The sequence below is a fragment of the Chiloscyllium punctatum genome, chromosome 18 (genome assembly GCF_047496795.1).
Source record: "Chiloscyllium punctatum isolate Juve2018m chromosome 18, sChiPun1.3, whole genome shotgun sequence".
In the NCBI taxonomy this organism is placed as follows: Eukaryota; Metazoa; Chordata; class Chondrichthyes; order Orectolobiformes; family Hemiscylliidae; genus Chiloscyllium; species Chiloscyllium punctatum.
In genome coordinates, this window is record NC_092756.1 from 34,987 (window position 1) to 55,659 (window position 20,673).

Consider the following 20,673-nt stretch of genomic DNA (forward strand, 5'->3'; position numbering starts at 1 on the left):
CTGTGGAAGGAGAAAGGGTTGTCTGTTCAGTCTCTGGGAAAATATCTCCAATACTTTTGTGAAGCAAAATGCAGAAAGATGTTCAGATTTGTGGTTGAATTCCCCATGGGCGATTTGGCCTGAGTGGGAGCACAGATTTATCCAAATTATACCTAGTCTCTTTGCAGGAACTGTCAGATTTAGTCCCAATCACTCACTTCATGATGTTAACCTGTAAACTCCTAATTTTCAACTCCCTGCAAAATTCTCATTAAAATTCTTTGTGAACTCAAATTCCAGCACATTTTCAGGTGGAATGTTCCAGGTTCTGGCAACTGTCTGTTCATCCAGAAACTGCTGAGGTCCATGTTGACTCTGGGGTTACAAAGGGCTGAGCTGAAAGATGAGATACAGTTCCTGAGCTCCCATTGAGATGCATTGGAACAGGACAGGAGGCTGAGGGCAGTGTAGGTGTGAGCAGACAGTGAAAATGACAGGGCTGCACTGAGTGTTGCTTGACTCAATGAGTGGGTTTTGGAGTTGGGTGAAAACAGAGGGAGGTGAGACAGGGAGAAGTTGAAGCTGAAACTCTGGTTTAGTTCAGGCCATTGAGAAATTCACCAATGGGAACAGCCAATTTGTAAGTGATACCTGCAGAATATTTGTTAAGTTTTTAAAATATAATGTATCAGCTTAAGTAAAGATTGGGGCTTTTGATATATAATGGAAATGTTTGAAGTGAAGGAAGGTTGAAAGCTCTTTTAAATTCTCTTAATGGGAGTAATTAGCTGAATCTAGAGAGACCTTGTGACAGGAGCCCTCAGACCCGTGGTGTGCTCCTCTTGTACAATGTGGGAAATAAGGGAGACTTTCAGTGTCCCTGACGGCTATGTGTGCAGGAAGTGGGCCCACCTACAGCTTCTGGGAAACTGCTTTTCAGACCTGGAGTTATGAGTGGACTCACTGTGGAGCATCTGAGAATGTTATGGACAGCACATTTAGTGAGTTTGTCACACTGCAAGGCAGAAAGGGAATGGGTGACCATCAAACCAAATAAAAGGCTCAGGAAGGCAGTGCAGGAATCCCCAATGATCATCCACTTCTCAAAAAGATACTGAATCCTGCTTGGGATTCTGTTGGGGGTAAATGTGTGGAGTGGCTTCTTGGGAAATCAGCAACAGCCAGTTTCATAATACCACAGATAGCTCTGCTGTACAGAACCGGAGGAAAGACAGTGGCAGGGCTATAGTGACAGGGGATTCAATGATCAGAGGTTCAGGCAGGCACTTCTGTGGTCACAGACATGAATCCAGGATGGTATGTTACCTCCCTGGTGCCAGGATCCGCGATTATCATGGAGCAGCTGCAGGACATTCTGGAGCTGGAGGGTAAAGTCAGTGGTTGTGGAACACACCGATACCAATGTCATCACTAAACAAAGGGATGAGGTGCTGAAAGCTGGATATAGGGAGATCATGGATACAGTAAAATGTAGCTCCTGAAATAAAATAATGTCAGACTTATTCATAGTGCCATGTGCTAGTGAGAGCAGGAATAAGAGGATAGATCAGATGGACGTGTGACTGGCGAAATGGTGGACCAGAGAAGAGTTTAGATTCTTCAGGCACTGGGACCGTTTCTGGGTGGGTCCTGTACCAGCCTGACCGGTTACCCCTGGGCAGAGCTGGGAGAAATCTCCTGGTGGAGGCTTTTGCCAGTCCCATTGGTGTCGTTTCAACTAGTCTAACAGGGGGATGGGAACTAAAGTGTAGGCTTAGATGGGTCAGATTCAGGACAGGCAATGGGAGGTAGAATATTAATGATGTAGTCAGCGGCTCAGAAAGCCAAAGGAAAGGAGGATTAAATGAGGATTGAATCCCTCTTCATCCATCAGTCCTGCCATCCCAGGAATTATAGTCAGCAAAATATGGAGCTGTATAGCTCTCTGAGTCTAAGCGCTTGAGCAAAATGGGTGAAATCCACAAGAAAAATCAAAAAGTGCTGGAGATCCTCAGCAGGTCGGGCAGCATCCGAAACGCTGACAGATGCAGGAAACATTGCAGCCTTGAAGAAGTGTTGAGATGATCACACCAGGCTCTACAATGTCGGTTACACGCTGAGTGCCAGAACTTGGGACTAAAATTAATAGGTGCTTGATGACCAGCATGAATACGATGGGGTTGGAAAGGTGTCATTTCGCGTCAGGACTATTCATCAGGGCTGACAAAGGGTTCCGACCCAAAACATCAACCTTCCTGCTCCTCTGATGCAGCCTGACCTGCTGCACTTCCCCAGATCCACATTGTATGGACTCTAACTTCCAGCATCTGCAGCCCATAACTATCTCCATATACCAGGACTCAGGCTTGTGACCCTCCTTTACTTTCTCAATATAACCAGGATAGCTCTCCTTGGGAAAGGGGAACAAAGGTATACACAGTACTCCAGGTGTGGTCTCACCAAGGCCATTCCAGAAAGGGATCCCTGCTACTGTACACGAATCCTCTCTCTAGGAAGGTCACACATCATTTGCATTCTCCACTGCTTCCCACTCCTGCCTGCTTCCGAAAAGAGGGAATCGCCGAGAAACATGGAATCAAATGAGGTCAGAGTCTCTGGTATAAAACTGTTGAACACAATGCCCCCATCTTCTACATAACTGGCCATCAAGCGCACGTGCCTGGTGTGATAATCTAACCACTTCTTCAAGGCTGCAATGTTTCCTGCATCTGTCAGCGTTTCAGATGCTGCCAGACCTGCTGAGGATTTCCAGCACTTTCAGTTTTCTCTGCTGTAGAGTGCTGAAAGGGGGGATTTGCAGTTGAGAAATTCAAATTGAACTTCATGTTCAGTTTTGATAGTTACTTGATCCGTGCCGATCTGAATATCATTGGCCTTTTCATCTGGATGGAAAGGTGTGCATTCTGCCCGTGGACGAATATTTCAAATGTCAGTGTGATTGGGGAAAAAAGTACTGAGACAGTGAAGTCCATGTTAGCGTGGGGACTGTGGAGAGAGATTTCATTGGTTTTTGAAAGTCTAAAAAATCATGGCACGTTTCCCAGGAACAGTTAAGCCACTGGTTTTGTATGAGGACAATTAACCATGAAACCAGAAAGACAAAAGGATTCCTGCATCATGGAAAAAGCTATGAAAATGGGATTGTTGTTACGGGGTAAATTATTGATCATTGATTGTAATCCATTGGCGTTGTCAGGTCTGTTCCAACGCCGTGGGGAAACACTGGAAATGTGATGAATGCAGTGTCGGTTTCAGTTATTAAACTGGAAAAGGTGCAGAAGAAATTTCCAAGGATGATGCCAGGGCTCAGGGGTCTGAGTTACAGGGAGAGGTTGGACAAGCGAGGGCTTTTTTGTTTAGAGCAGAGGAAACCGAGGGGGAATATTTTATAGAAGTGTATATGATCATGAGAGGCGTGGGTAAGGTGAATGCACTGTCTTTTTCCCAGGGAACCAAGGACTGGAGGGCATCAGTTTAAGGTTAGAGGAGAAAGAATAAAAGGGAAGGTGAGGAGCAACTGTTTTACACAGAGGGTGGAATGTATATGGAATGAGCTACCAGTGGAAGTGGTTGAGGCGGGTACACTAAAAACATGTAAAAGGCATTTGGACAAATAGATGGATAGCAAAGTTTCAGAAGCAGATGGGCCAAGTGCAGGGAAATGGGGTTAGCGTGGATGGACATTCTGATTGGCATGGGCCATTTTGGGCCAAAGGGCCTGTCTCTGCTGTAGGATGCTGTAACTAAGTGCATTTGCTATTTCTCCCCCGAACTCTGTTGGTATCCTGGGATGTATTCCATTAGTGGAAGGAGACTTGTCTACCGTTAGCGCCATTAGCTTGCCCAGCTCTAACTCTTTCTTGATTATGGTCGTTTCTAGATCCTCACCTTCCTCAGTCTCCTTGTCAATTACTGGCATGTTCTTCGTGTTCTCCACTGTGACGACTGACTGCTGTGTCCTCATCTTCCTGAACCCTGCTGGACAGGAATTACAAAGCACAAAACTCTGAGAGGTCTTCTTTGAGTCTTTATTGATGAGACATGGTAGTTACCTGGGTATTTTACGTGCAAAACGCCTTTCGGCAGCGTCAGGTCCGATGTACGGCTCCCATTCTTCTACCTTTATGATTTGTGACTTTGCATAGAGACTGTCTCTCAGGATTATCTCCACGGCAACAACAGTTAAAAACTCTAGTTCAGTTAAACTCTGTGGTTAAACCACACACCACTCCCCCCACACCCCCGTGGCTCCCTCAATTATCTGACAGGCACTTCAGTTTCAGTGGGGCTGTCTATTGGGATGCTGATGTGGATGAGCCGGGGTTGGAGTGGGGTGGACAAAGTTAAAAACCACACATCACCAGGTTATAGTCCGACAGGTTTATTTGGAAGTACAAGCTTTTTGGGGTGTGCTGTGATTTTTAACTTGATCAGGATTATCTCTCTGGTAACTGTTAAATGCTTCAACAATTAGAGAGGCCATATGTTCACCAAACAATAGGTTTCCCTCTAGCAGTGTAAACTGCTATTCTGTCCCTGGGGATAGCTACTCATCACTATTTATACCCAATCCAATCAAGCTTTCAGTTGACCTTTGAAGTTTTTCTAATCTCCTAATTTCTCCTTGGTCATTGCCAATTTGTATGCCTTCTATTTCAATTTGATAGACTCCCTTATTTCCTTAGACATGGCAGCTTACTCCTTTTCCGACAGTCCTTCCTTTTCACTGATATATACTTTTGCTGAGCACTTCGAAAAATTGCTTTGGTATTCCTCCACTGTCTGTAAACTATCGCATCGAAAAGTCTTTGCTCCCAGTCTACATTACCAACTCCTGCCTCATCCTATTGTAGTCTTCTTTGTTTTAGCACAGGATCTTCGGACTGCATTTAATCTACCCGCTTTCCATCTGTGTTCTAAATTCAAACAGATTTATCACGCGGCTTTTGTCAGATTACGAGGTGAGGCGATGTTTCCTGGGTGTTTTGGTTTTCATTATCAATGACCTTGGCTTTGTAATAAATTACAGAATAGATATTCACAACAGAGTATTCTGGACAGTGTGAATGTACCACACTGTCTATAACCATAAATCACTGTTACCCCTCAGTTTAAAATTGTAAAATCATTATCTTCTACACACTTCCTCACTATCTCAGTTTTGAATGCTATTCCACTTGACTACCCTACATTTTCCAAAAATCTCCTTTGGTGAAGTTAGTGATTTTTGGATTCAGCTTTTCAGTTATTACCGCAAGAAGATAAGTACTGGGCACAGGAGAGGCAATGCAGCCCTTCGAACCAGCTCCACCATTTAATACCATGATGATTGAGCTCACCTCGGTCTCAGCTGGATTTTCCCGCCTGCGCGCTCTCTCTCTCTCTCTCTCTCTCACACCCTTCAGCTCATTGCAAATTAAAAATCTGTATCTGTCCATTAAATGAGCTCATTGTCTTGGCATCCACTGCGTTTTGAATAGGGAATTCCACAGATTCATAACACATCGAGATAGGTATATTCTTCTTCATGAGAATAAAATAGAATCCCTACAGTGCAGAAGCAGGGTATTCATCCATCGAGTCCACACCAATCCTATAATTCAGACCCACCCATTCCCAGTATTTCCCATGGTTAATGGTTTAACCTGCACATGCATGGACACTGTGGTTTAGCATGGCGAATCCACCTAACCTGCACATCTTTGGACTTTGGGAAGAAGCTGGAACACCAACCAAAACCATGCACCCACTGGGAGAACGTGGAAACTCCACACAGTCACCTAAGGCTTGAATCAAACCAGGGTCTCTGAAGCTGTGAGGCAGAGGTGCTAGCCACTGAGCCACCTCTGCCTAAAACTGCTTCCCCTTATTGACCCCTCCACCCCGCAATTGACTGAATCTATATTCCTTACGTCAGAAATTGGGTTGTCTAACCAGATGTCTCAGTAAAACCCAGTGACAAGCCATATGTCCTGTCTGTCTGAATGGGGATCCTATACATAACACCCTTCCACCCCACACGTTTCATTCACTTTCCAGAGACAGGGCTCCAGTGACTTCATGGGGACTGCAACTCCCATAATTCCTGAGGCAGGAACCACAGGTGTATGGGGAAACACGGCACTGTACATGTACAGAATGTGGGCAGGTTTTGGAGCATGTGTTTTGTGGTAATTAGGGGAAAGTATTTCACACTGTGATTGGCTAGAGGAGGAACGTATCTGCTTGTAGTATTGATCAGTTGGGGGGGTTAAAGTGTCACTACACCCTCGTGGGACTACTCTCCATCCCCAGTTCGTTGTAATGCTGGGAATAATCTAAAGGGAAACAAGGAAGAATCTGACCCATTCTCCCAGACTGAAGGTTCCTCTTCTGTCCAGGATCTGCCACCTCCCTTTCTGTTTCCGTCTGTTTCATTCTGCTCTTACATTATTGACTTGCAGCAACTGAAGGGAAAGCAAGTGAACCCAGAAAGGGTGCAGAGTCTAACCAGGGACGGGAAGTGGTGGCATGAATCTGTTTATCAGTAACTCCATGAGAATGAGGAGGGTGTACATTAGGGGGCAGCAGAGTCAGAATGGTGGGAGAGAGTAAGTGGGCTGGAGGGTTAAAGCTTTGGGGGAAGAAAGGGGAAAAAGGTATTCCAGAGAAACTAGAATAGTCTGTTCTGAATTTCTAATCTGTGCATATTCCTTTACACAGGGTGCTAGATGGTGTAGATTTGCAGGCTGAAATCTCAAAATCATGTGCCGATCGTGATAAAGTTAACCAACATTTGAAGAACCAAAGATGGAGAATCACTCGGCCAAAATCCTGCAACACTCTCCCTCCCAGCATTGTCGGTCTATCTGCACCAAATGGACTGTGAATGGTTCAAGACAGCAGCTCACTACCATCTTCTCAAGGGGAACGAGAGATGGGGAATAAATGCTGGCTGAGACAGTGATGCCCATATCCTGGAAACGGTTTCTATCTCGAGTTGCTGAAACCCAGTTGATGTTACTGCAGGATGATGAGGGACGCTGAGTGTGTCCTCCAGGAAGAGCACCATCACATTACCCCTGCCTATACCCAGCAATAACACAGCAACATCGCTGGTATAAAAGGCAGTGAAGCCCAAGGATGACTGAAATATAGTTCATCAAGGTAAAGTCATGAAAGGGGATTGGAACAGAGCAGGAACAGGAGACTGAGCTGGATGGTCAGCTGTTTCCCATTGAATGGTGGAGCCAGATTCAAAGGTCGAATGGCCTTCTCCTGCTGCTATCTCCCAGGTATGTATATAGCCATGGATCCCGGGGAGGAAGAAGTAGTCAGGGCAGGAATTCTGCAGGAGATTGCACTTCCACCTCTGTTTTCAGTGAGGGATGGTTTGATGGATTTTTTAACATTTATCTTTAACGCAAGGTTTGTGAATTTGTTTTTTTTTAAGTACAAGTTCATTCCACAATAAATAAAACTTAAAGAATCGAAACTATCTGCATATAACAGTTTTTAAAATTTCAAATGCCCTTTAAACAAAATCCTGTCTACTCCCGGACCCCATCACATTTCAGTTACTCAAACTCCAGGGAAATATTCCTTCCCTCTCTGAACCTTTGGTTTGATTTAACTATTTTCAGTTCTCGTTCTGTGAGCTGTGAAGCATTTTTCTCCCATTTCTCCTACCCAGAAGTGTTATCTCACACAGCTGAGCAACCTTCCCACCATCAACATCATTATTCCAGTATTCTGCTTTTTGTTAACGTACAATCACCAGCAGTAGCACACCAGTGGCATCAGTTGAATATTTCCAAACAAAGCCCATTATGGGCAAAGCAAACCATAACAAGTGACAGAGTGGGAAGGGACTAAATCAAAGTAGAGTTGGGGGTGAGGGGGTGGTAGTGGCGGTGGAGAGAAAGCACTGTATCCCCTATGGTGCCCACCTCTATCTAATGGCATAGAGAGCATTGATACACCCCACATGCCCCTTCTCCAAGGAGACCCTGAGAATATTCTTTATCCTCAATCATAGAATATAATCCCTACAGTGTGGAAGGAGAGAATTGGTCCATCAAATCCCACCAACCATCTGAAGAACATCCCGCCCAGAGCACTCCATCCCTGTAACACTGCATTTCCCATGGCTGATTCACTTAGTCTGCAAATTCTGAAGACTGTGGACAATTTATGACGACCGATCCACCTAACCTGCATATCTTTGAATTGTGGGAGAAAACCAGCGCACATGGAGGAGACCCACACTATTATGGGGAGAATGTGGATACCCCACATAGGCCGTTGACCAAGGCTGGACTCCAACCTTTTACCTGGTGCTGTGAGACAGCAGTGCTATGATCACAATTTAAATCAACACAGATGAACCCTGCTCATTGTCACATTGCTGTTTGTGGTGACCTACTGCCCAGAGAGGCATCCTGAGGTTCAGAAAGTAGCAATATAAATTCAGTCAACTCCAGCCCAGTTAATGTGGTTAACAACAACAACATCAATACTCCAGCAGTGTCATCATGTACAAGGTCCACTCCTGACTCTGATGGACAGTAACTGCAGAATCAGAGTCCTGCAGTGATGTGTGAACTCTACACCATACGGAGCAGGGGGATGACCACTTCCCTGTGTGCACTCACTGGTCTCTCAGTCGTGTTGAGTCTCAGCACATCCCTTGTCACACAGAGATTGAAACAGCTCCTACCCAGTGTGAACCCGCTGGTGTCTTGGGTCAGGATGAATCACTGAATCCCCTCTCCCACACTGACCATCTGAATTGCCTCTCCCCTGTGTGGGCTCACTGGGATCTCAGGGGGTCAGGATGAATCACTGAATCCCCTCTCACACCCTGACCATCTGATTGGCCTCTCCCCCTGTGTGGGCTCACTGGGGTCTCAGGGAGTCAGGATGAATCACTGAATCCCCTCTCCCACCCTGACCATCTGAATGGCCTCTCCCCTGTGTGGGCTCACTGGGGTCTCAGGGAGTCAGGATGAATCACTGAATCCCCTCTCACACCCTGACCATCTGAATTGCCTCTCCCCTGTGTGGGCTCACTGGGGTCTCAGGGAGTCAGGATGAATCACTGAATCCCCTCTCACACCCTGACCATCTGAATGGTCTCTCCCCTGTGTGGGCTCACTGGGGTCTCAGCAGGTGGTGCATTTGAGTGAATCTCTCCCCACATTGGGAGCAAGTGAATGGTCATTCTCCAGAGTGAGCTCGCTGGTGTTTCAGCAGATCAGAGGACTGAGTGAATCCTTTCCCACACATGGAGCAGGTGAAGGATCTAAATCCATTGTGCCCCCTCTGGTGCCTCAGCAGATTGTAAGATCGAGTAAATCCCTTCCCATACGTGAGGCAGGTCGATGGGAGGGAATGATGAGAGGTTGGAGTGGATAATTGGGATGGAAGATGGACAGGTGGGACAGTTCAAGAGGCCAGTGTCGAGTTGGAGGGTTGGATCTGAGAGAAGGTGGGGGGGGAGGGGAGATGAGCAAACCTTGATGCTGTGTGGTTGAAGGGTTAATGTGGAAGATAAGGTGTTATTCTTCCAGGCGTCGGGTGGCTGGGATTTGGCGATGGAGGCAGCCCAGAACCTGCATGTCCTTGGTGGAGTGGGGGAGGGCGTTGAAGTGGTCGTTGAGAGGGTGGTGGAGTTGTTTGGTGCATGTGTTCCAGAAATGTTCTCTGAATCAAGTTGGCATCCTGATTCCCCAATGTAGAGGAGACCACATCGAGAGCAAAGGATAAAATAGGTGAGGTATCTGGACGTGCAGGGAAATCTCTGCTGGATGTGGGAGGATCCTTTGGTGCCGTGATTTGCCGTGAAGGGAAGGTGTGGGCACAGGTTTTACACCTCTTGAATCAAAGGTGATGGGAGTGGAGGGTGGGTTGGTGGGGAGCATGGATCCAATGAGGGAGTCCCAGAGGAAATGGTCTTTGTGGAATGCTGAAAGGGGTGGGAAGGGAAATATATCTCTGATGGTGCGGTCTGATCGAAGGTGGTGGAACTGACAGAGGATGATCTGGGTGGAAGGTGAGGACTGGGGGTTCAATCCTTGTTGCGTTGGAGGTGTGGGGTTCAAGAGTAGAGGTGCAGGAAGAGGAGGAGATACACTGGAGAGCATTGTTGACCACATGGCAGGGGAAATTGTGAATCCTTGAAAGAGGAGGCAATTTGGTATGTTCTGGAGTGTTCTGCCAGCTTGCATCAAGTTTCACTGGAACACTGCAGTAAGCTTGAGACAGAGATTTTGGCCAGGGAACAGTCTTGTGTGTGAAAGAGCTGGTAACTGGAAGCTCAGGGTCTTTTTTGCAGCAGGACTTAGATAATCAGCCACCATTTCCACCACCGTCACTGAGATGCTGCCAGACACAGGTTCCTGTCCCCTCCATTAACAGCTATGCACCCTCCCAGCAAGATCGTAATCCACTCCTTTGTCTTTCCAAATGTTCTGGTCTCTCTTTGCACTCCATCTCAACCTATTATTTACTCTTTATCCCCTATCTCCTGCAGTCCAAAGATATGCAGGTTCGGTAAATTGGCCAAGCTACATTTCCCGTAGTGTTCTGGGATGCATAGTTTAGGTGCATGAGTCAGGGGAAATGTAGAATAATAGGGTCGGGGAATGGGTTTGGGTGGGATAATCATCGGAGGGTGGTTGTGAGCGTGTTGGGCCGATGGCCCTGTTTCCACACGGTGGCTGGGAAAATTTAGAATTCCTACAATCTGATCTAAGGAAGGGTCACAGGTACCGGAATGACCCTTGGTGTGTGAAGGAGATGGAAACGGGAAAGGGGAAGTGGCAGCGGAAACCGAATGAAATGTGCCAGTTTAGACTGGGAGGGGTTTAATTACACTCTGTACAGGTCGCTAGTCCTGAATTAGAAACTCCTGCTCCCACGTTTGCAGCAAATGGGAAAATGTCTGCGGCCCTCAGGCAGTGATAGGTCCTGGGTTATAGCCGCCATCTTTATTGGGGGCAAGGTACAGCGAGGCGCATGGACATGTCCTCTTCCTGGGTGGGGGTGGGGCGATTTGAAGAGGAGCATTTACACATCAGACACATACCAAGGAAATATTTGTCTTTAATATTCATCTTGCACTGACTGTGAGCTTTGTCTTGTGATTTTTTTTAATCAGATATTAATTAAGAATAATTGAGACCGGGATCTCAACAGCATGTTTCTACAGTCAGCAGAGTCATCAGGATCTGAATATCATTGGCATTTAACTGTGGAACGAGAAAGGTTTGTCTGTTCTGTCTGTCGAAAAGTAGCTCATACGTTTAGGTAAAAACAATGTCCTGTGGCCCAACATTTCAACTCCCCTCCCACTCAGCAATGACATGGAGGTCCTGGGCCTCCTTCACCACCGCTCCCTCACCACCCGACGCCTGGAGGAAGAACGCCTCATCTTCCGCCTTTGAACACTTAAACCACAGGGCATCAATGTAGACTTCACCAGTTTCCTCATTTCGCCTTCCCCCACCTCACCCCAGTTCCAAACTTCCAGCTCAGCACTGTCCCCATGACTTGTCCTACCTGCCTATCTTCCTTTCCACCTATCCACTCCACCCTCCTCTCTGACCCATTACCTTCAGCATCACCCCAATCACCTATTGTACTCTTTCCTACGTTCTCCCCACCCCCACCCTCCTCTCATTTATCTCTCCACACTGCAGGCACCCTGTCTCTATTCCTGATGAAGGGCTTTTGCCCGAAACGTCGATTTTACTCCTCCTCGGATGCTGCCTGAACTGCTGTGCTTTTCCAGAACCACCCTATTCCAGACTCTCATATTTTTGTCAAACAAATAGCAGAAAAATGTACAAATTCATGGTTGGATCACCTTTGGGGTATGTGCACTGTTCTGGGCCGTGCAGCCCGGGAAGGAGATATTGGTCTGAGAGGGAACATAGATTTATCCAAACTACACCTCGACTCTTTGCAGGAACTGTGATGTTTAGACCCAGTCAACCACTTCATGATTTTAACCTGTGAACTCCTTGTTTTCAATTCCCTGTAAATTTCCCATTAAAATTTCTTTTGGACTCAAATTCCAGTAACCTTTTCACGTGGAATTTTCCAGATTCTGACAATTATCTGTTCATCCAGAAATTGCTGAATGCCATGTTGACGCTGAGTGCTGCTTGGCTCAATGAGAATGTTTTGGAGTTGGGTGAAAACAGTGGGAGATGCGACAGGGAGAAGGTGACGCTGAAACTCAGTTTTAGTTCAGGCCATTCAGAATTTCACATGGTCCCAATGGGAACAGCCAATTTGTAAGCGATACTGCGGAGTATTTGTTAACAGTTTTTAAAGTATAATATATCAGCTTAAGTAAAGATTGGGGCTATTGATTATAATGGACACGTTTGAAGTGAAGGAAGGTTGAAAGCTCTTTAAAATTCTCTTAATGGGAGTAACTAGCTGAATCTAGAGAGACATTGAGACAGGAACCTTCACACCCGTGGTGGGCTCCTCTTGTACAATGTGGGAAATAAGGGACGCTTCCAGTGTCCCTAACGGCTATGTGTGTAGGAAGTGTGTCCATCTGCGCTACTGGGAAACTGCTTTTCAGACCTGGAGCTGTGAGTGGACTCACTGTGGACCATCTATGATACTGAGAATATTATGGAGAGCACGTTTAGTGAGTTCATCACACTGCAGGTGAGGGTTACACAGGCACAAAGGGAATGGGTGACCATCACATCAAGTTAAAGGCTCAGCAAGGGAGTGAAGGAGTCCCATTGATCATCCCCTTCTCAAACAGATACTGTATACTGGTTGGAATTCTGTTGGTCGTTAATGGGTAGGGTCGCCTCTCGGGGAAATCAGCAACAGCCAGGGTCATGACACCACAGATAGCTCTGCTGCACCGAACAGGAGGAAAGACAGTTGCAGGGCTATAGTGACATGGGATCAATGGTCATAGTAAGGGCAGGTACTTCTGTGGCCACAGACATGAATCAAGGATGGTATGTTACCTTCCTGGTGCTCGGATCTGTAATAGCATTGAGTGGCTACAGTGAGTTCTGTACCTGGAGGGTAAATAACCAATGGTTGTGGAACACACAGATAACAACGACATCGCGAAACAAAGGGATGAGGGCCTGAAATATGTATAAAGGAAAATCAGATATATTAAAATGAAAAGTAAGAATGTCAGAATTACACCCAGTGCCATGTGCTAGTGAGAGTAGGAACAAGAGGATAGATAAGCTGGATGTGTGGCTGGAGAAATGGTGTACCACAGAAGGGTTTAGATGTTCCAGGCACTGCGACCATTTCTGGGCTAAGTGAGACTTGTACCAGCCTGACTGGTTACCCCTGGGCAGGGCTGGGAGAAATCTACTGGTGGGGTGATTGCCAGTTCCATTGGTGAGATTGTAACTAGTCTGGCAGGGGGTTGGGAGCTAAAGAGTGGCTTAGATGGGCCAGATTCAGGTCAGGGGATGGGAGAAAGAGTCTTTGTGATGCAGGCAACAGCTCAGAAAGACAAAGGAAAGGAGAATTAAACGAGGATTGAGTCCTCTTCATCCATCAGTCCTGCCATCCCAGGGGTGAGAGTAAAAAAAATATGAAACCTTTTAAATGTCTATGACTCTAAGTGCCTCAGCAAAATCGTGGAAATCTGAAATAAAAACAAACAAAAAAAATTGCTGGAGATCCTCAGCAGGTCTGGGAGCATCTGAAACGGTGACAGTTGCAGGAAACATTGCAGTTTTGAAGACGTTGTATAATGCCATCCCACAATGTCCACTACTCCAGGCAAAATGTCCTCAGGCCCTCCTTATGGGTCACATGTTTCAATACTGGCAGCACCCTTATAAATCTTTTCTGGACTTTTTCAGGTTTCCCAACATCTTTCCTATAGCAGGGATACTAGAATGTAAAGCAGTATGGGCATTCCAGAAGTGGCTGAGCCAATAAACTGTACAACCGAACCATGATCTCCCAACTCCTATACTCAATGCACTGCCCAATAACAGCTAGCACAGCAAACACCACCTTCACCGACCTGTCTACCTTCAGCCCCACTTTCAAGGAACTATCAAACCACTCTGCACAGTGTATTTGTTCGTCAACACTTCCCAGGAACTTGTTATTATGGGGCTGAGTCCTATCTTCCTGAAATCAGGGAGACTAGATTTGAATGTGGTATTCTAAAGCTGGCCTCACCAATGCCCTGTACAGCCACAACGTGAACTCCTGACTCTTATACTCAGTGACAGAATCCATACAGTGTGGAAGTAGCCCATTCAGCCCATGAGACCTTACCAACCATCGGAATAGCATCCCACCTGAACCATGTGACCCAGCATTACCCACAGTTAATCCACCTAACCTGCACGTCTTTGGATTTTTTGAGGAAACCAGAGCGCCCAGAGGATGCCCGTGCAAACACACAGAGGGATAATGTGCAAACACGACAGACTGGAATCGAACCCAGGTCCCCTTATTGATGAGTGCACTGACCCATAAAGGTCAGCGTCCCAAATGCAGTCTTCAGCACCCAGTCTCCCTGAAACTTGACTTTCCAGGAACTATGCAGTTCTGAGCTCTTCAGAGTGATTGAAAGTGAGGAGGAGAAAACAGGAACAGGGTTGAGTTGTCGATCTATAAAATAACTCTCTGTTCCCCTCTCTCGGTTTCCCTCCCCCCTCTGTTCCACTCCCCGTTCTCTGATTCTCCCCTGCCTCTGCCTGTCCTCCCCTGCCCCCATCTCTGTCCTCACCTGTGCGACCACTCTCAATCCCCACATTCTCTCTTTCCCCCCACACTCTCTGCCTACTCTCCCCTCCCTCTCACCTAGTTCTGTATACCCTAACCACAGGGAAAAGACCTTGTCTATTTGCCCTACCCATGACCGGCTGATTTTATAAATCTCTATCAGGTCACCCCTCGGCCTCCGACCTGCAGGGAAAACACCCTATCCAACGCTGGCAACATCCTTGTAATTCTTTTCTGACCCCTTTCAAGTTTGAGAACATCCTTCCGATAAGAAGGAGACCAGAATTGCTGGAATATTTCAAAAGTTGCCTAATCAATGTCCTGTACAGCCACAGTATGACATCCCAACACCTATACTACATTCTCTGACCAATAAATGAAAGCATACCAACTACCTTCTTCACTATCCTATCCACCTGTGACTCTACTTTTGAGGAACTATAAACCTGCACTCCAAGGTCTCTTTGTTTCACAACACTCCCTAGGAAGTTACTATTAACTGCAAAAGTCCTCCCCAGGTTTGCTTTCCTGGAGCATCTCACATTTTTGTAAACTGAACGCCTCAGCCCATTCGCCCATCTGATCGAGATCCCATTGTACTCTGAGGTAATCTTTTTCACTGTCCACTACACTGCCAATTTTGGTGTCATCTGCAAACATGCTAACAATACCTCTTATGTTCTCATCCAAATCATTGATATAAATCGCAAACAGTAGTGGATTCAGCACCGATCTTTGTGACATTCCATTGGTCACAGGCCTCCAGCCTGAAAAGCATCACTCTACCACCACTCTCTGTCTTCGACCTTTGAACCAGTTCTATATTCAAATGGCTAGTTCTCCCAGTATCCCATGAGATCTAACCTTGCGAACCAATCTCCCATGAGGAACCTTGTCGAATGCCTTACTGAAGTCCATGAAGATCATGTGCACCGCTCTGCCCTCATCAATCCGCTTTGTCACTTCTTCAGTAAACTCAGTCCAGTTCATGAGTCATGATTTCCCCCGCACAAGGCTGTTATTGATATCCAGGACTTAACTCTGTACATTGGGGTCTGCGTCGCCCAGTTATAGGATTTAATATTCTGGATAACGTTCACGTACACCAGCTTTGTGTTTGTGACTGCGTATTGAGTCTTGTTAATAACACCAACACAGGTGAGTTCCTCTTGAAAGGCAGTCCCTATATCCCTACCCCCTCCCCCCTGCTCTGTCTCCTCCATCCCCACCATAGACAGTAAGTACGAGGAGCTCAAGGAGTTTCCATGTGAGTGAGGTTGTGAAAATCTTCCCTTCTTTCCACGAGCCCACCATGAAATGGTGGTAGTGTCCTTACCTCTGGACCCAGAGAATCGGGTTCAGAGTTTGGTAACAGCGGCTTTGAAGAGGCTGATTGGAAAACATGCCCAAGCCACCAGGCCATACTGTCTCCCAGCTGTCCCTGCCTGAGTCTCCAAACAGAACCTTCCTGTAGTTTCTCTCCTGTCAGACTCTCCCATTGCTCAGTTTGTCCAGTATCCCCTCCTGCTGCTGCACTGGTCCTGTCCCTCACTGACCTGTCCATCCTCAGTGTCCTCCACATTCATTCATTGTTTACAATCCCATTGTCCCAGTCCTCCAGCCCCGCCCCCTCCACTCTATTGAGCAGCAGCTGATAACAATCCTCCAGGATTCTGTGTGATCGAGAGCATGTTCCGTAGGAAGGGAGATCAGTGCACGGGCGCAGTGCTGGCCAGTTGTTGGCGTATGTGCAGGGCGGGTCAGTGCCAGGGAGGGAGGCTGTGGATGTGTGGGATTAATCTGTCATTGCCAGCTCCCTTCCTTCTTTCCTCTGAGAACCCGACCCAGGGGAATAGCCCTTTGCGTGGTATCCTGACGAGTGGTCAAAAAATCAATGGGGGAGCATTTTGCAGCAAGTTGTCAGAACTCTTATGAATAGTCAGGATTGTTATGGAAAATGACAAGGATGAGCCTCCAATTGGAGTTCTAATTTGTTTAATTTTAGTTCAACCAGATATGATTTGGCCAGTGTGTGCAGAATGATTCTCATCAGAGAATGGGGGTTCTGGGAGATGGGGGGAGGATTCACCAACACCCTGGAGGCTCCAAATCAAACTCATTGATTTGGTTCTTCATCTGCAGACAGCAGCTCGGAAACTGAATTCAAGGCGAGGAGAGAGATTGTGAGAACTGGGTGTGGAGGAAACGAGGGATGAGATTGGTTTGGATTTCAGTTAACAAGAGAGAGAAATTGTGAGACTGAGATTTAAAGCTTTGGGGGAACAAGGAAACTACAATTTAATACTATCATTGTCCTATAAAGTTCCATCCTGTATTAACAATGGTGACTTGTTTTTTTCTGTTGTAGGGTACGGAAAGGGTGGATTTGCAGATGAGAAATTCAAATTGAATTTCATGTTCAGATCTGATAGTTACTTGATCCGTCCCGATCTGAATATCATTGGCCTTTTCATCTGGAAGGAAAGGTGTGCATTCTGTCCGTGGGCGGATATTTCAAATCTCAGTGTGACTGCAAAAGTACTGAGACACAGCCAAGTCCATGTTAACGTGCTTTGAGGCTTTGAATGGAGGCTGGTTGTCAGTGTTATCTCCGTGGCAACGGCAGTTTAAAAAGTCTAGTTCAATTCAGCACTTTATATTTAAACAACACACCCCTCCCCAACACCTCCGTGGCTCAGTCAAGTACTTGACAGGTGCTTCAGTTTCGGTGGGGTTGTCTGTCAGGATTCTCATGTGGAGGAGCCGGTGATGGAATGGAGTGGACAAAGTTAAAAATCACACGACACTAGGCTATAGTCCAACAGGTTTATTAGGAAGCACTAGCTTTCCAAGCACGATGTAATTTTTAACTTTATCAGGTTCATCTCTATGCTGACAGACTTCTTCAGATAAGTACTTCAACAATTAAATAGGCCATATGTTCCCCACGCAATAGGTTTCCTCGAGCAGTGTAAACTGCTATTCTTGCCCTGGGGATAGCTGCTCATTTGTAGACCCAGTCAAAATCCCATCAAGCTTTTTGTTGATCTTTAAAGTTGTTCTAATCTCCTAGTTTCTCCTTGGTCTTTGCCAATTTGTATCCCTTCTGTTTCAATTTGGTAGACTCCCTTATTTCCTTAGACACAAATGGCAGATTACTCCTTTCCCTACAGTCCTTCCTTTTCACTAATATATAATTTTGCTGTGCACTTTGAAAAATTACTGCCTCATCCTGTTGTCGTCTACTTTGTTTAAGCACAGGATCTTGGGATTGGATTTAATCTTCCAGCTTGCCATCTGTGTTATAAATTCAATCAGACTTCTCACAAGTCTTTTATCAGATTACAAGGGGAGGCGATGTTACCTGGGTGTTTTGGTTTTCATTGTCGGAGACCTTGGCTTTTGTAATAAAGTATAGAATAGATATTCACAACAGAGAATTTTGAATGCTGTGAATGTACTACGCAGTCTAAAACCATAAATCACTGTCTCCCCTCAGTTTAAAATTGCAAAATCATGATCTTCTACACACTTCCTCACTATCTAAGTTTGGAACGCTAATCCACCTGACTATCCTGCATTTTCCGAAAATCTCCTTTAGTGAAGGTGGTGAGTTTTGGATTCAGCTTTGCAGTTATTACCGTAAGAAGATAAGCACTGGGCACAGGAGAGGCAATGCAGCCCTTCGAACCAGCTCCACCATTTAATACGGTGATGATTGAGCTCACCTCGGCCTCAGCTGGATTTTCCCGCCTGCTCTCTCTCACCCTTCACCTCATTGCGAATTAAACATCTGTATCTCTTCATTAAATTTGCGCATTGCCCTGGCATCCACCACACTTTGAATAGGGAATTCCACAGATTCACAGCACATTGAGACAAGTACATTCTTCCTCATGAGAATAGAATAGAGTCCCTATAGTGCAGAAACAAGGTATTCGTTCATCGATTCCACACCAACGCTATGATGAGCATCCCATTCAGACCCACTCGTTCCTGTAACCCTGCTTTTGCAATGGCTAATGGTTTAACATGCAAATGTATAGCAAATAAGTATGGCCAATTCACCTAACCTGCACATCTTTGGATTGTGGGAGGAAACTGGAGCACCCAGAAGAAACCCACTCAGACATGGGGAGAGCGTGTAAACTCCACCCATTCGCCTATGGCTGGAATCAAACCCAGGTCCCTGAAGCTCTGAGGCAGCAGTGCTATCCACTGAGCCACCTCTGCTACAAATCTACTTTGCCTCATTAACCTCCCCACCCCCACAATTGGTTGAATCTATGTTGCTTATGTCAGAAATCAGGTTTTGGAAGCAGATGTCTCAGTAAAACCCAATGACAGCCCATATGTCCTGCGTGTCTGAATGGGGATTCTATACACAACAACATCCAGCCCACACTTTCCAGAGATAGGGCTCCAGTGGCTTCATGGGGACTACAGCTCACACAATCCCTAAGGCAGGGACTACACGTGTGAGGGGAAACCCGGCACTGCACATGTACACATTGAGGGCCGATTTTGGAGCATGTGCTTTGGGGTTACTAGCGGAAAGTATTTCACACTGTGATTGGCTGGAGGAGGAATGCATCTGCTTGTAGTATTGATCTGTAGGTGCGTTAAAGTGTCATCACACCCATGTGGGACCAAGTTCCATCCCCAACTCATTGTAATGCTTGGAATCGACCAAGGGGAAACACAGAAGGATCTGACCCATTCTCCCAGACTGAAGGTTCCTCTTCTGTCCATGATCTGCCACCTCCCTTTCTATTTCCGTATGTTGCATTCTACTGTTACATTATTGACTTGCAGCAACGAAAGGGAAAGGAAGTTAACCCAGAAAGGGTGCAGAGTGTAACCAGGGAGGGAATTGGTGGCATGGATCTGTTTATCCGTAACTCCATGAGAATAGGGAGGGTGTACATTAGTGGTAGCAGAGTCAGAACGGTGGGAGAGAGTAAGTGGACTGGAGGATTACAACTTTGGGGGGAGAAAGGGTAAAAAAAATATTCTGGAGAAACTAGAATAGTCTGTTCTGAATTTCTATTCTGTGCATATTCCTTTACACAGGGTGCGAGATGGTGAAGATTTGCAGACTGAAATCTCAAAATCATGTGCAGATTGTGATTAAGTTAACCAGAATTTGAAGAACCAAAGATGGAGAATCACTCAGACAAAACCCTACAACACTCCCCCTCACAGCATTGTCGGTCTATCTGCGCCAAATGGACTGTGAGTGGTTTAAGATGGCAGTTCATGACCATCTTCTCAAGGGTATCTAGAGATGGGGAATAAATGCTGGCTGAGCCAGTGATGCCCATATCCTGGAAATGGGTTCTATATCTATTTACTGAAACCCAGTTGATGTTATGGCAGGATGATGAGGGACGCTGAGTGTATCCTCCAGGAGGCAGCACCATCACATTACCCCTGCCTACACCCACACAGTAACACAGCAACGTCACTGGAAAAAAAGGCAGAGAAGCCCAAGGAGGACTGAGATATAGTTCGTCGAGGTAAAGTCATCAAAGTGGATTGGAATACAGCAGGAACAGGAGACTGAGCGGGATGGTCAGCTGTTTACCATTGAATGGTGGAGCAGGAACGAAAGGCCGAATGGTCTCCTCCTGCTGCTACCTCCCAGGTATGTGTATAGTCATGGAGCCCGGGTAGGAAGAAGGGGGCAGGGACTCTCCAGGAGATTGCACTTCCACAACAGTTTTCAGTGAGGGATGGTTTGATGGATGTTATTTAACATTTATCTTTAACACAAGGTTTGTGAATTTGTTTTTTTTAAAGCAAATGTACAAGTTTATTCCACAATAAATAAAACTAAAAGAATCGAAACTATCTGCATATAACAGCTTTTAAAATTTCAAATTCACTTGAGAACAAAATCCTGTCTACTCCTGGACACCACCACTTTCCAGTTACTCA

General features: G+C 46.1%; 1 long non-coding RNA gene across 2 annotated transcripts in view; it reads left to right on the forward strand.

The window, feature by feature from the left end:
* LOC140489133 (uncharacterized) overlaps window positions 1–20,414 on the forward strand; it is a 46,309-nt gene extending 25,895 nt beyond the window's left edge. For both annotated transcript variants that reach the window (XR_011963076.1, XR_011963075.1), the window contains 4 exons: window positions 6,703–7,274; window positions 11,141–11,247; window positions 17,102–17,219; window positions 19,807–20,414. This is a non-coding gene — a long non-coding RNA (uncharacterized lncRNA). The remainder of the gene's footprint in view (window positions 1–6,702; window positions 7,275–11,140; window positions 11,248–17,101; window positions 17,220–19,806) is intronic.
* The last annotated feature ends 259 nt before the right edge of the window (window positions 20,415–20,673 follow it).